General features: G+C 34.1%; 1 long non-coding RNA gene across 1 annotated transcript; it reads left to right on the top strand.

The window, feature by feature from the left end:
* The first annotated feature begins 12205 nt into the window (after positions 1-12205).
* LOC120139997 lies at positions 12206-14390 on the top strand. Its single transcript, XR_005517693.1, has 3 exons — positions 12206-12875; positions 13004-13123; positions 14164-14390. It is a non-coding gene; the product is annotated as an uncharacterized LOC120139997 (long non-coding RNA).
* The last annotated feature ends 858 nt before the right edge of the window (positions 14391-15248 follow it).

Below are 15248 nucleotides of genomic sequence, written 5' to 3'. Positions count from 1 at the left end.
AAAATTAAAATTAACTATTAAAACTCTTAAATCACACAAAACACTGGAATCGAAGGAGGATTGAAGGTGATTTTCGGCCTTCTGGTAAATTGGGTCTTTTAGGGGCTTAGCCATGTCTGCGTAAAGTTTGCTGCGTCTGCATGAGACACCGTCAATATAAAGCATCGTCTGGAAAGCATTATGGCGGAAAACATTTTTATTAAAAGATATCGTAGACGACTTATGGGTGGGCCTGGAATTAGGCTTCGACTTAAAGAATGTTAGAGCCGTCACCGATCATTTATTTTAATAACAAAATGGGTTGATCGGATACCTCGATTTCTTACCTGATCTACATCTTACCAAAGATATGTCGGATTCGGGAGTCATTTACAGTCAAGGAAGGATTAACACCCTTGAACTGTCCTTTCGATACTAATTAATTTCTTAGTTGTCTTACTTAAGAAAATTGAAATTTAAATTGAAATATAAAAGTTCGATCAAAATTATTTACCTTTGATTGACTAAATTACCCCTAAAAGGTCACAAAAATGTTAGATTACAAAATAAAAATACTTTACTGCACAAAGGAAAAGACAATGGTCAAATTATGATGATTTTTAAAAAATAAATATGCATGCTGAGGAATACAAGAAATAAAATAAAATGCTCATATTGAATCACATAACAAATAAAAAAATTAATGTAAAGAACAAAGTCTTAATAAAAAAGCGATGCTAATTGCAAGCTTAAATATAAATAATTACTAAAATAAGAAATAAAATAAGAATATAAATACCCAAGAAAAATAGCCAATTAAAAAAGAAAATAAAAAAATAAAAGGCTAAATTAAAATAAAAAGAAATAAATGAAAATAAAAAACTAGCTAATAATTAGAAAAAGAGAAAATAAATAAAAAAAAGAATAAAAAAGAAGAGAGAAATAAGATATAAAAACTAGCTAATGGGTGATGAGATTATGTTGAGCCTGAAAATAAAATAAAATATATTAGTTTAATAAAAATAATAATCATAATATATATAATATATATACGTATGGACAATAAAAATGTGTCTACAAAAGAGTATCATATCGTGAATTAATCAAGAAGGAATGATATTTTAATAATTAATTTTTATATATATTTGAATAAAAATACTTCAAACTCCTATACCAAAATTCAATTCAAAAATTAAATAGAAATGTAATTTTATTTACTTGAAATAGTTTTGAGATTTATTTACGAATAAACAATAAAATAAAATATATTAACAATATGAAAATTAAATTAATTTAAAGTTTTTAAAGTATAGAAAGATGAAAGTTTTATTATGCTTTTGGATACGATAAAGATATACATTTTTTGAATCATAATAGTAAAACTGTAATCGAAAATGATCCCAGTCAGTTACCCATTTTTCATCTACCCCGCAACCTTTGCCAGTCCGTTATTGAAAGACTGACTTTTGATGTGCTTGATGTAAACCCACTCCATTTTGATTCCCTCGCAATGCAACAATGTAGTTTATTCTTCGATTGTGGGCACCATGTCCTCCAGATTAAAGGTGAAACAGCTTTACCCCAGATTCCAGAATTGTACCAAGGCTCTAATTAGGGGCTCATCTGTCTTGACATAGAGTAGGAGTGCGATATCACCGTACTGTTGGCTGAACTTTTGCTTATGGTCACTCTTCCAACTGTCCCAAATACTCCGTAGCTCTTAAACATCATTCTGTTTTAGGCTGACAATGGCATAGCTAACCAGTGTTGACACATAGCTTCCTTGCAGACTGCCTCCCTTTTCTTTTTGAGTCTTTTCGAAACATAGTCGTACCTCGACATTTTTCACCTCTTGCAATACAACCCCTTTGTCCATTAATACAGATTATTTGTGTAACTAACATAATTTTATGGATCAATGACCTCTTTTTATGATGCAAATGCTAAAAAGACAAACATGAAAGCAAAAAGTTAGTAAGATAAAAATAATAATGATGAAAGTAAAAATAAAAAAAATAACAAAATGCATGATTAAGGTAAAAACATCCTAGGTTTTGAAATGGAGTTTTGGGGTAGGCACTAATTCCCTGTAGTCTCTCGATTTAGGTTCTAAAGAAGGTACCCGAGTTCTCCTTGCTGTTGCCCCCTTGGGCTTGCCATACCCTTATTCCTAAGCCCATTACAAGCTTATGTGGACTAAGTTAAACTCGAGAGAATACATTCCCTTATGTTTATGCGGTGAATAAATTCACATGAAGACAAAAGGTATGTGAATCCTGAAGGTTACTTGCTAGGCCTATACGGAGAATAAATTCTCACGAGGGTGTCTCTTTCACCCCACTTAAAAGGGTTCGGATCTCGGGTATAGAGCCTTAGGTGAAAAATAAGTTTGTCAAGCTAAAACCATTGAAAGAAAACGTCAATACAACTATTTATTTGGAAAAAATAATCAAAGGTAAGTAATAAGGATCGGAAAATTACCTTAAAATTTAAACTTACCCTTTTCACTTAAGAAGACAACTGGAAATTAACTTTAGCCTGACTCACTAATCTGTCCCCAGCGGAGTCACCAAGCTGTCGTAGCCGTCTTTCGGGTGGGTTCGGAATTGGGCTTCGACTTGAAAAATGTTAGAGCCACCACCAATTATTTATTTTAAGAACAAAATGGGTTGATCGGATACCTCGATTTCTTATTTGGTCTGCATCTTACCAAAGATATGTCGGATTCGGGAATCGGTTACAGTCAAGGAAGGATTAGCACCCTTGAACTGCCCTTTCAGTACTAATTAATTTCCCAGTTGTCTTACCTAAGAAAATTGAAATTTAAATTGAAAGATAAAAGTTCGATCAAAATTATTTACTTTTGATTGATTAAAATACCCCTAAGAGGTAACAAAAATGTTAGATTACAAAATAAAAATACTTAATTGCACAAAGGAAAAGACAATGGTCAAATTATGATGCTTTTTAAAAAATAAATATGCATGCTGAGGAATACAAGAAATAAAATAAAATGCTCATTTTGAATCACTCAACAAATAAAAATAATAATGTAAAGAACAAAGTCTTATTAAAAAAGTGATGCTAATTGCAAGCTTAAATATAAATAATTACTAAAATAAGAAATAAAATAAGAATATAAATACCCAAGGAAAATAGCCAACTAAAAAAGAAAATAAAAAAATAAAAGGCTAAATTAAAAAAAGAAATAAATGAAAATAAAAAACTAGCTAATAATTAGAAAAAGAGAAAATAATAATAAAAGAATCAAAAAGAAGAGAAAGAAATAAGATATAAAAACAAATCAAAATCAAAAAAGTATATTAAAAAACAATAAAAGAAGAAAATAAGATTGAAAAAAACAATTAAAAAGGGGAAAAGGAATAAAATTAAATTAAATTAAAAAACAATTAGATTTAAAAATAATTAAATTAAAACGTACAAGACAAAATCGAAAGGAAAGTAAAGTGGGTGGTAAAATTAAAAACAAATCGAGGTAAAAATTGATTTTAAAGGGGCAAAACGATCTTATAAAAAACACGGGGGACTGAACCCGTAATTATACCATTTTCTCGGCAAAACACGCGGATCCCCTAGGGGATCCGATCGGTCGGGTTGAGTATAAAGGCCAACAACCCATTAACACATTTCATTTTTTCTCCCCCACCAAAAACAGATAAAAAGCCCCCCTTAAAACTCTCCCTTGTGTTCTTTGTGTTCTTCGTGAAATGAATAACACGGCCGCCTGGGTTCATAGGAACCCAGATTCCGGCCACCGCTGTCTCGCCGTTCATCAGCGGCGAAATTTTTTTTCCGAAAGCTTTTTTCATCCCCTTTTTAAAAATAAATTTAGTTTTCAAAAACAAGCCTCGGGGAGGCCTTGATCTGAGAAGAAAGTTCTCGAAACCCTCCCCCATGGTCATCGGTCGTATCTCTTTTTGGGTCTTTCGGAGTCAAAAAATAAAAAGAAAAGAAAAACCGAGCCACATGCGACGAAACATCCGAGCAAGGTAAATACCTTTTTATTTCTTCAAAGTTTTTACAACCCTTTTCCTTGCGTATGCTTCTCGTATTTTCCTTATAATTTTTTCTAGTCCCTTTTCACTGTTTACATGTGCATATATATAGTCTTACAAATCCTATTTTTAGTTCGTTTTAGAGTCCTATGTAAACTAAAACTCTTGCTTTGTTTCTTGTTTTTCGGTTGGGTTTGGAGTCCCATTGATACACATCGCCACGTTCGTTGTTGCGCCGCAAAAAACGGTTGGGCTGTTGACCGAGTGGTGGCTCTCCATGCGATGTTGAGGGAACAAGAGTTAGGGTTTGAAAACCCTAACTATTTCGAGTGAAAGGTCGGTTCGGGTCGAGCTTCAGTGGACCCGGGTCTCGGGTCCTGGGTTGCTGTCAGGTTGGACCGCTTGTTGGGCTTCCGGGTTTGTAACCATTTGTAATGGACGATGAGATTATGTTTGGGCCTAAAAATAAAATAAAATGTATTAGTTTAATAAAAATAACAATCATAATATATATATTATATATACGTATGGACAAAAAAATGTGTCTACAAAAGAGTATCATATCGTGAATTAATCAAGAATGAATGTTATTTTAATAATTTATTTTTTTATATATATATTTGAATAAAAATACCTCAAACTCCTATACCAAAATTCAATTCAAAAATTAAATAGAAATGTAATTTTATTTACTTGAAATAGTTTTGAGATTTATTTACGAATAAACAATAAAATAAAATATATTAAAAATATGAAAATTAAATTAATTTAAAGTTTTTAAAGTATAGAAAGATGAAAGTTTTATTATGCTTTTGGATACGATAAAGATATACATTTTTTGAATCATAATAGTAAAACTGTAATGGAAAATGATCCTAAAATTTTTCATAAACTCGATTGTTAAATTATATATGTGTGTGTAAATAATACTAATTTTGATTAAATAATTATTTCGAATCATAGTTTTTGGATTATTTTAGTCTCCAACATTTTATTTGGGTAAAAAAATTCATGGATAAAATTTAGTTAAGAAATGGATAACGCTCCAAAATAAGGTTTTTTATCCCTTAAATGAATCGTTGGGAGACAAAATGTTAAAAAAATAAGGGATGAAATGACTGTTTAATCAAATTTTAGGGGTCTTTTACCCTAAATGAAATATTGAATGCTAAATGTTCAAAAAATAACGACCAAAGTGACTATTTTGTGAAACGTTATTTTTTTTAGAATTATACCTATATTTAAATGTTATTCAAATTGATTTCAGGAAATTACCTTTAAACCCTTACTCCCCCATGACTGTCTTTGTGACATCCAAAACAATCTCTTTTTCACGGGTCCACGAACTTATCAACGTTGTCATCACGAAAAACTAAACAACCACGTCTTCCTAAAGGCATAATAAACGTTGTCAGATCTGTAATCAAAGTTGCTAGATTGAGATGCATATAAAGACAGTCTCATATGTCTAAGTCTTAGGTGGGTCATTTACAAGGACGAGAAAATAAGGGCTGCAATGCAAATCCATATTATGGCAACCTTTTGTCATCGTTGTCGCATTCATGGTTTGAGTTGAGACGTAATAGTATTACGACCCTCAAGATTTTGGCCCAATGTGGGGTGGAAGTAATATATCATCAACTCAATATTATATGCCATTTCAATCAAACCTAACTCTAAGATAGACTGAGGGAACGGGTGGGACAGTCACCCTCCTTCAAAATTTAAATTATATATTTTTAATTTTTTAATATAATTTTTTATTGAAAATCTGTTTTCTCTACTTTGAATTTTATAATTTCATACCTTCCTAAAATTTTAGAAATTCGCCTCCAAACATAAAATCATGTGCCCATCTCTACTTATCTTCGTGGTGCCGTGTGATAGTGTGTTTTAAGTTACATTGGTTGTCGATAAGAACATTAATTAATAAGTATTTTATAATATATAGAAAACTAATATATATTGTAATTTGATTTATTCCTAAATCGGACTTAAACTTTTTTAAGTTTATGTTTAAGTTGATTTAATCCAAATTAAATCAGATATAGAGTAAATAACTCAATTCAAATGAGTGGCTTAAATTCAAATTAGATAAATAGTTTGATCTTTGGATGAATCTAAATATAAGTATTATTTTTTAATTATTTGTGAATATTTTTACAAACAAGAAATACATAAGAAAATGCACTTCTCACAACCTTAGAACATGCATTTTCTTAGGTTTTCTTATTTTTAACACATTATGTGGAAAGATAGTGATAGATGCTAAATATTCGAGGGCTCTCACAACTTGAAAATCACTTTATTTCCTCCAAATCTAAGCACACATGAAATTAACGAAACAATAATGGTGTTAATGGAAACAATTTGAGTTGTTTCGGTCATTAACATTAGGGATGGAGTCAGAAACAATTTGAGTTGTTTCGGTCATTAACATTAGGGATAGAGTCAAGATTCCAGTTCAAGGGGACAAAGTATAACTAACAATAAAATTGGGATGGATAAAATCAAAACTTGAAGGTATAAATATGTATTTATTCATATATTTTTTTATTATTAAAAAATCGAGGGCAATGGCCCCGAAACCATATATAGTTCCATCACTGTTGACAATTCATCTTTTTTTTTTTATTTGGATGAGAAGTCATATTCGGTGTATGGACGATTGTAAACTGATAATTCTTTGTAAGAGAAAAAAAAGAGAAAAATAATGTGGGAGACAAGATTAACAATGTAGACGAAAAGGAGAGAGAATCCCACTTTCAATCTTTCCTTGAAGTATAAATATCCTTGTTATAGGGTGGTTGATGTCAGACTTAAGATCCTCATGTTTGTTAACAAAGTAATAGATTATACAGATACAATTGTCAACTAATAAATTTCACTTTGTCATATGTCATATCAATAATTGAAGTACACGGACTTCGGAAAATGATCCCTGCAAAGGATGTTTCTAAAAGTAGTGTGTGATATGATAGCAGTTTAGCTATCTAAGAAAACAAGAAATGAAATGAAAACTTTGTAATTCTTTATTTATGAAAAAGCTGATCTCTCTTGAGTTAGAGAGTAGCTATTTATACAAGCAAGAAATGCAACTGTTGTGCAACAAACCATTAACAACTTAACTGCTCATAACAAACTATTCTAGAAATATTCTAGAATTTACACAGCACATGCTCGTATACATAATACTAACATTCACCCTGCTTTATTAACTTCTTCAGCACTTGCTTCAGTTTCTGCAGCAAACTTCTTGACTTCAATATTCCCCCTGCCATTCCCACTTTGTAAACCTGCAGGAAGTCCTCTTAGCTGTGTTACCAAGAGTTTTTGTTTGTGCTTGAGAAACGAGGCAGAAGACAGTGGCTTTGTCAAAACATCTGCCACCTGCTCATAAGCTGGAACCTCATTAACCTGTAAACTACCATCAGCAACCATTTCTTGTACAAAAAACAAGTCAAGCACAACATGCTTGAACTTAGAATGCTGAACAGGATTGGCACAGACCGCAACAGTGCTCGAATTATCACACCATAAGGTAGCTTTACCATGTGGAACCACACACAACTCCTGAAGCAATGACTCAATCCAAACAATTTCAGCAACTGCAGAAGCAACACTCCTATACACAGCTTTAGCTGTGGAACGAGAAACACCTTGCTGCTTGCTTGAGCTCCAAGAAATAAGATTTCCACCAAAGAAAACAGAGTAGCTAGTTGTGGAACGCCTGTCATCAGAATCAGATCCCTAGTCTGCGTTCGCAAAGCCAATCAGAGACATACGAGAAGATGCTGTAAATCGAAGACCATAATCAGCTGTCCCTTGAAGATAACGTAAAATCCTCTTAACAGCCTGAAAATGACTATTGCGAGGTGACTGCATGAACTGGAAAACTTTTTTCACTACAAAGGAAATATCTGGCCGAGTGACTACTGTGTACTGAAGAGCTCCTACAATGCTTTTGTATTGGGCTACATCTTCAATGGGATCACCGGTAGTAACTGACAACTTACAATTGGAGACCATGGGAGTAGGAAGACTATTGACATCATCAAAGCCATGCTTATGCAACAACTCATGAATATATTTTTGTTGAGTCAAAACAAGACCATTGTCATCAGAACACACCTCAATTCCAAGGAAAAAGTTAAGAGAGCCAAGATCTTTTAAAGAAAATCGACCATGCAACTTTTCAATAACACATTGCACCTCACTAGCATTACTCCCTGTCAAGATGATATCATCTACATATACAAGCATGTAGACAACACTACTAGCTGACTTTCGAACAAACAAAGATGAATCAAATTTAGACAAAACGAACCTTTCAGAGACCAGATACTCTCGAAGGCTCTCAAGCCAGGCCCGAAGAGCTTGCTTCAAGCCATAAATTGCTTTATGCAGCTTGCAAACTAAACCATCACCAACTTGCACAAACCTAGGAGGCTGAGTCATGTAAACCTCTTACATCAATACCCCATTTAAAAAGACATTATGATGTAAGGTGATCTACACGCTTTAATGGAAGAGAGTAGATAGCCTTATTGTGTCCCAATTTAGGATTGACAAGTACTGATGTCCTTGAATTTATAAGCTTGACCTGCACAAAATAAGAAAGGAAATATGATTAATGATGGAATTAATAAAGAGAATAATAATATAAGTAATGAAATGAAAGAATAATAATGAAATGAAATAAAGAAAGGATAGAGATGGCTGCAAAATTGAGGGAAGAGATGGATGATGTTGATGATGAAATGGCAATAGTAGTGATGTTGTCTCTCAAACACGCCAAAGAGGAAACTATGCTATGAAGCACAATCCCGATATTCACAAACTTGCTTAAGGGGTGGTGATAGTATCTTCAACCCACTAGATATCAATCTAGGAATTTAGGAATCAAGATGGAAGGAATGATGCCACAAGTATAGGAACTATACTTGTTTAATCGATAAAGTTCACAAAGAACTTTGAAGAGAAATTAACTCACAAGAGTAATTTTAATATAAGAGATGAGATCTTGATGTAAGGTGATCTACACTCTTTGATGGAAGAGAGTAGATAGCCTTATTGTGTCCCGATCTAGGATTGACAAGTACTGATGTCCTTGAATTTATAAGCTTGGGCTACACAAAATAAGAAAGTAAATATGATTAATGATGGACTTAATAAAGGGAATAATAATATAAGTAATGAAATGAAAGAATAAGAATGAAATGAAATAAAGAAAGGATAGAGATGGCTACGGAATTGAAAGAAGAGATGGATGATGTTGTTGATGAAATGGAAATGGTGGTGATGTTGTATCTCAAACACGCCAAAGATGAAATAGTGCTAAGGAGCACAATATCGGTCTTCACAAACTTGCTTGAGGGGTGGTGATAGTGTCTTCAACCCACTAGATATTAATCTAGGAATTTTGGAATCAGGATGGAAGGAATGACGCCACAAGTATAGAAACTATACTTGTTTAATCGATAAAGTTCATAAAGAACTTTGAATAGAAATTAACTCACAAGAGTAATTTTAATATATGAGATGAGATGATTACAAATGATGGCAATAGCCTATTTATAGTTTTCAAAGGGTTTAGGTCGAATAGATACATAATTGTTCGGCTATGGATGAAACCCCTTTGAAAATACATGATTTTTAAATGAAAATACATGATTTTAATGAAGATACATGCTCTTGGCCGAATGGTAAGGTGTTGGTTCGGCCGAAGGATGTTTTGAATGCCTTTGGAAGTTATTTGGGTGCCAAAATGAAGAGGAAAGATTCTTTGGCCGAATAGGAAGCATCACTTGGTGTTTTGGCACCAATTTGATGTCACATGGAGTGCACATGCTTGAATGATGCACATGGAAGCCTACTTGAATGCACATGGGTCTTCTTGCAAGGCTTTGGTGAGGTTGAAACCATAGGATGATGTCTTGAAGTCCATGGGTAGCCTAGAGATGAACTAGCTTCAAGGTAATCTAGGTGAGTGTCTTGGTAGCTAACTAGGTGGGTTATAGCTTGATGAACTCAATCTAGTTAGCTTTGGTCTTTTCAGCTCCTCAGCTACTCTCCCAGCTACTTCCAGCTACCTTTAGTCCACTTGTCAACAATTTGGTCCAAAGCTCTCCTCCAACTAGGTTCAACTACATGCTAGCTCCTCCAGCTAAGTTGAAGCTCCTTAAGTGATGAAATGAGCTGCCATAACGTTCATGAGCTAGTGTGAGCTGCTATGCTTATCCTTTTACCTAACCAAGCTACCATAATATGCCTTGCTTTGTGTTTCACCTATAGGAATTAACAAACAAACCAAGTAAGCAATGTGTGAGTTCATTTAATGTAAAATGCATGCTGTCGTGAGGTGTTTGAGTGATATGAGCTATGAATGATCATCTAGAAGCTAAGATAACATGTATATAAGCTAGATAAAAGGTATAGGACGTTCATGAGCATTAAGAAAACATATATGAGCTAGAAAATATATGCATGCATGCAAATGAGCTAAAGAAACATGGATTTAAAGCTAGTGAGCTAATGTAAACATAACATGAGCTAGAATAACATGTCATGAGTTAATGAATGAATGAATACATGCTGCCATGATATGTAAATGATATGCAAACATAATAAATGAATCTAAAACATACGTAAGACATAATATAAAGCTAAGTAAAGATGTGAAAACATATGTTATGCGTGAAAATCATATAATATGCAAGTGAATGATAACATATGATTATTCAAGCATAGTTTAAAATGAAAATGTATGCTCATAATAATATATATAGTATATAAATGAGTAAATATAATATAAAGTAAGGAAGAACTCCCTTAGATTGATTTTGATGGATCTTCAATGATGTGAGTATGTCATGCAAAAAGTTGGTGCTAGACAGGATTACATCACATTATTAATATCTACTTGACGCAACAACCAACCTCTTGTCAATGCAAGAGTAAGAATCACTCGTACCGTTACAGGTTTCACAACTGGACTAAAAACCTCATGAAAATCAACCCCAGGTCGTTGAAGAAACCCTTTCGCAACAAGACGAGCCTTGTACCAAGACACTGAGCCATCAGCATTGCGTTTCACCTTAAAAATTCATTTACAGTGAACATGTACACAATCTCTAGGAAGAGTGACAAGAGACCATGTGTTATTTCCAATCAAAGCATCAAACTCTTCCTGTGCAGCTTTCTTCCAATGAGGAATCTTCATAGCATCTTTAATGGACTGAGGTTCTTCATCAAAGTATTTAACATGCATAACACGAGGTTTTCGAAAGCCATATTTGGCCCTGGTAACCATGGAATGCGTGTTATGAGGGATCCGAGATAGAGGGCAAACAATAGTCTCGGGTACACGTGCAGGAGAGACTTGTCCATCAATCTCATGAGCTAGGGAATCTCGTGTAGACAAAACAACTTTTCCATCATTCTCGTGAACTAAAGGATCACGTGGGCTAGTTGAATTCAAAATATCACACGTTGAATTCAATGAACCATTTGTTGAATTAAATGGAGCATGCAGCGAATCCAATGGAGCATCACACGTTGATGGAGAGCACATGGGACCTTCACGACGCGTTGATGGAGAGCACATGAGACCTTCATGTGGGCTGTCTACACTTAGTGGTGTGGTCCCAACTCTTCGATTATTTGCATTAGTAGATTGAATTTCCACATGCGCACGAGCTGTGGAGAATGGAACATGCGGCGCAACACGTGGGCCATTTAAAAATTAAAGCGTTGATTGTGTTGAATATGGTGGAGCACCATGCGTGGAATCAACTGCATGTGGAATTGAAGGAGCACACATTGATGGAGAATCAAATGGGTTGTTTTCATTTAATGGAGCATCGGTTGAATTTAGTGGAGATGGCGTGGGACCAGCAGCACATGGGCTATTTGCACGCATTATTGAAGCACTTGTCTTTAGAGCACTCGTTGATGGGGCATTTGTTGGAGCACGAGATGGAACATACGTGGTCACAAGAGGAATATCGCCTATTGAGAATGGAGCATTTGTTGGAGCACGTGTAGATAGACCTGGCATTGTCTGTACAGGAGAGACAATAGGAATATTAGTTATGGAGAATGGAGCATTAGTTAATGGAGCAGGTACAGGTGGAGCATGCGCTGGTGGTGGAGCATGCACTGGTGGTGGAGTATGCACTGGTGGTCGAGCATGCGTTGAATTTAGTGGAGCATGTGTTTTCTGTTCTTGATTAGTAACCACACTACCTGAAGCATTCAAAAAATCACATATGGATTTGAATTTAGCAAGATACTCCCTAATCATCAAATCAGTCTTTCGCTGGGAATGAAGATTATGTCGAAGAGAAGAAATCTTGGCACTGGAACGAGCACCAAACAGACGAGATATAGTATTTTAGATTGATATCACAGTTGTAAGTCCAGTCAAGTGCAGAACCTCTATACTTACAGTAGTTAAAAGACAGGAAGCAAGCACTTTATCTTGATGGCGATGAGTTGCAAACACTGGATTCTCTTCAAGTTTTCCAGACGCATTAGTGATGAACTCATCTTAAACCCTCCGCCTCTTGAATGAGCACCCTCGTAGATGTATCCTAAACCCTGTACATGTTCACCTATCATATATACATTTTTGTTGTAAACAAGTGAACTGCCTAGTTATTCATACGGGAGGTGAACCGAAAATTAGAGGCCTCCAAATACAACACTTTTTGTTTGGCCTCCTAGGTGAAGGGACTAATTTTGAATTGATGAACGACGGTGGAGTTGATATTTGTTATTATTGTTTGTGCATCTCCCTCAAGATGACTCATGAAATACATCTCAATTGTGAACTCCAGAGCATGGACTACTGCTCGAGCCTCTGCCTCGAAAGTAGAGGTAACATTCTCCATTCTCTTTCTACTTTCTCATATAATCTCTTTCTACTCGCTCTTATAATCAAGCCTTCTTCATTTCTAATAACCGGAACTGACAATGATGTTATGCTCACATGAATGAATTTACAGTCAAAGTTTACTTTAATAAAAGAAACAAGAGGGTAAGACCAGCAAACCTGTGTGATTGGGACTGGACATGAGAGCTGATCAGTAGTAGATCTGTACTCTAAACAGTGGGCACGAAAAAAGGTAATAATTTCGCTAGTTTGTGTGCGTTTTCCTTCATGAATAAACTTTTTTTCGCACAAACCATAACATCCAAACCCCACATAGAATTTCACCATGACTGTTAGGATTGTTATTCTGTAATAGCCATATAAGCCAAGTACAAAAATCCCATTGAACTCCATAAGAGGGCCATTGATAATTCATACCTTGCCAAACTATTTTTGAAAGGGCACAATCTTGGGTAACATGAGCACACGTCTAAACGACACTCTTGCAACTAAGGAATATGGATCCAACATGAGTCTCTAAAAGTGTAAAGTTTGTTTAGTTGATACGTATCCATGGGTAAATCTCCAAATTTATAGTTTAGTTTTACGTTGACAATGCACTTCCAAAATCCGCTTGTATAGATTAGAGATTTAAAGTTGGTCATATGTATTCAAAATCAATAACTTGTACCCACTTGTCACACTGTACACCCCAAACACTCTCTTGTCCATACCATTCATCATATTGCGCCACCCTAGATAAATGGTACGCTCATTATGAGTGAAAACTCTTCCTTATTTTATGTGATCCAACCTAACACAAACTTTCTCCATTACTTGCTCATATCATTAAAGATCTTCCGAGCTGATTCTAAGGGATTTCTTCCTTACTTTACTTTATATTATATTATTTATACATCTTATTCTATCATGAGCATGCATTTACATGTTAGTATATGTTATCAAGTCATTCATAGCATACTATGCTTAGCTTATCATGTCATTCATATATATGCTATGATTGTATGTCATTTCTTAGGATATTATTATTACATGTTTTCATTCATCATTTACTATGAATTACATGATATATGATGTTCCTACATATAAGTCCACATGATTATATTAAGCATATGATAATTTATTATATGTATAGTATGCATCTATTACCTTAGGATATATATATCATTTTTATGTTAAATGATTGCATTTCATCCATACTTAGGCATGCCTTATATATCTTATGTTGAACATTTCTTATATCTTTTACTTATCTTTATACTTTTTGTGAAGGTACATTCAACCGTAAGGAGGGGAGCTGAAAAAACAAGTGCCCTTTTACAAAAATGTGTTGTTTCAAGTAAGGAGGATCTCCAAAAGACATGTTTCATCACCAATGGACAAGACGTTCTGAAGAGTTGCTACCAAGAGCCTTATGCATTCTCCAATCATGTAAATACTAACCAAGGAGGATTTCGAGAGATATGTTCCTATTCGAGAGGATAAGTGACAAAAAAGTATCTTTTGGCACAATATATGGTTTTCACTAACCATTTAATCAAAAGTATTTCTTCTTTAATTTTGTAGATTGAACAAAGAAAGTTGAACATTCTATATGAAAGAAGAAGTATTGATTCATTCATTCCTATACCAAGGAAGCAGTCAATGGCAAAAAACTTCGATTTGAGGACAAATTGCCTTAAAGAAGGGGGACGATGTGATCCAGCATGGCACAAACATTCTCCATTACTTACTCACATCATTAAAGATCTTCCAAGATGACTCTAAATGAGTTCTTCCTTATTTTGTCTTATATTATCTTGTTTATACATTTTATTCTTCATGAGCATACATTTACATGTTAGTATATGTTATCATGCCATCTATATCATCTTATGCTTAGTTTATCATGTCCTTCATATCAATCATATATATGTTTCGATTGCATATCATTTCTTGGATATTATTATTACATGTTTTCATTCATCATTTACCATGAATTACATGATATATGATGTTCATACATATAAGTCCACATGATTATATTAAGCATATAATAATTTATTATATGTTTAGTATGCATCCATTACCTTAGGATATACATATCATTCCTATGTTAAATGATTGCATTTCATCCATACTTAGGCATGTATTATATATCTTATGTTGAACCTTTCTTATATCTTTTACTTATCTTTGTTCTTTTTGTAAAGGTACATTCGGCCGTATAGAGGGGAGATGAATTAAACTGGAAGATGAAGCTCAAAGCCAGTGGAATCAATCTAGGATAACTCTATGGAAACTCACGGTAATGCTATGAAAAGTTGGCAGTTGCACTTTTGTTCATAGCTGGATTGAGTTGAACATTTGAGCTAGCT

Source organism: Hibiscus syriacus, unplaced genomic scaffold, assembly GCF_006381635.1.
Source record: "Hibiscus syriacus cultivar Baekdansim isolate YM2019G1 unplaced genomic scaffold, ASM638163v2 tig00002237_pilon, whole genome shotgun sequence".
Lineage (NCBI taxonomy): Eukaryota > Viridiplantae > Streptophyta > Magnoliopsida > Malvales > Malvaceae > Hibiscus > Hibiscus syriacus.
The sequence above is the reverse complement of the archived record's forward strand: the minus strand, read 5'-3'. Positions and strand labels throughout refer to the sequence as shown.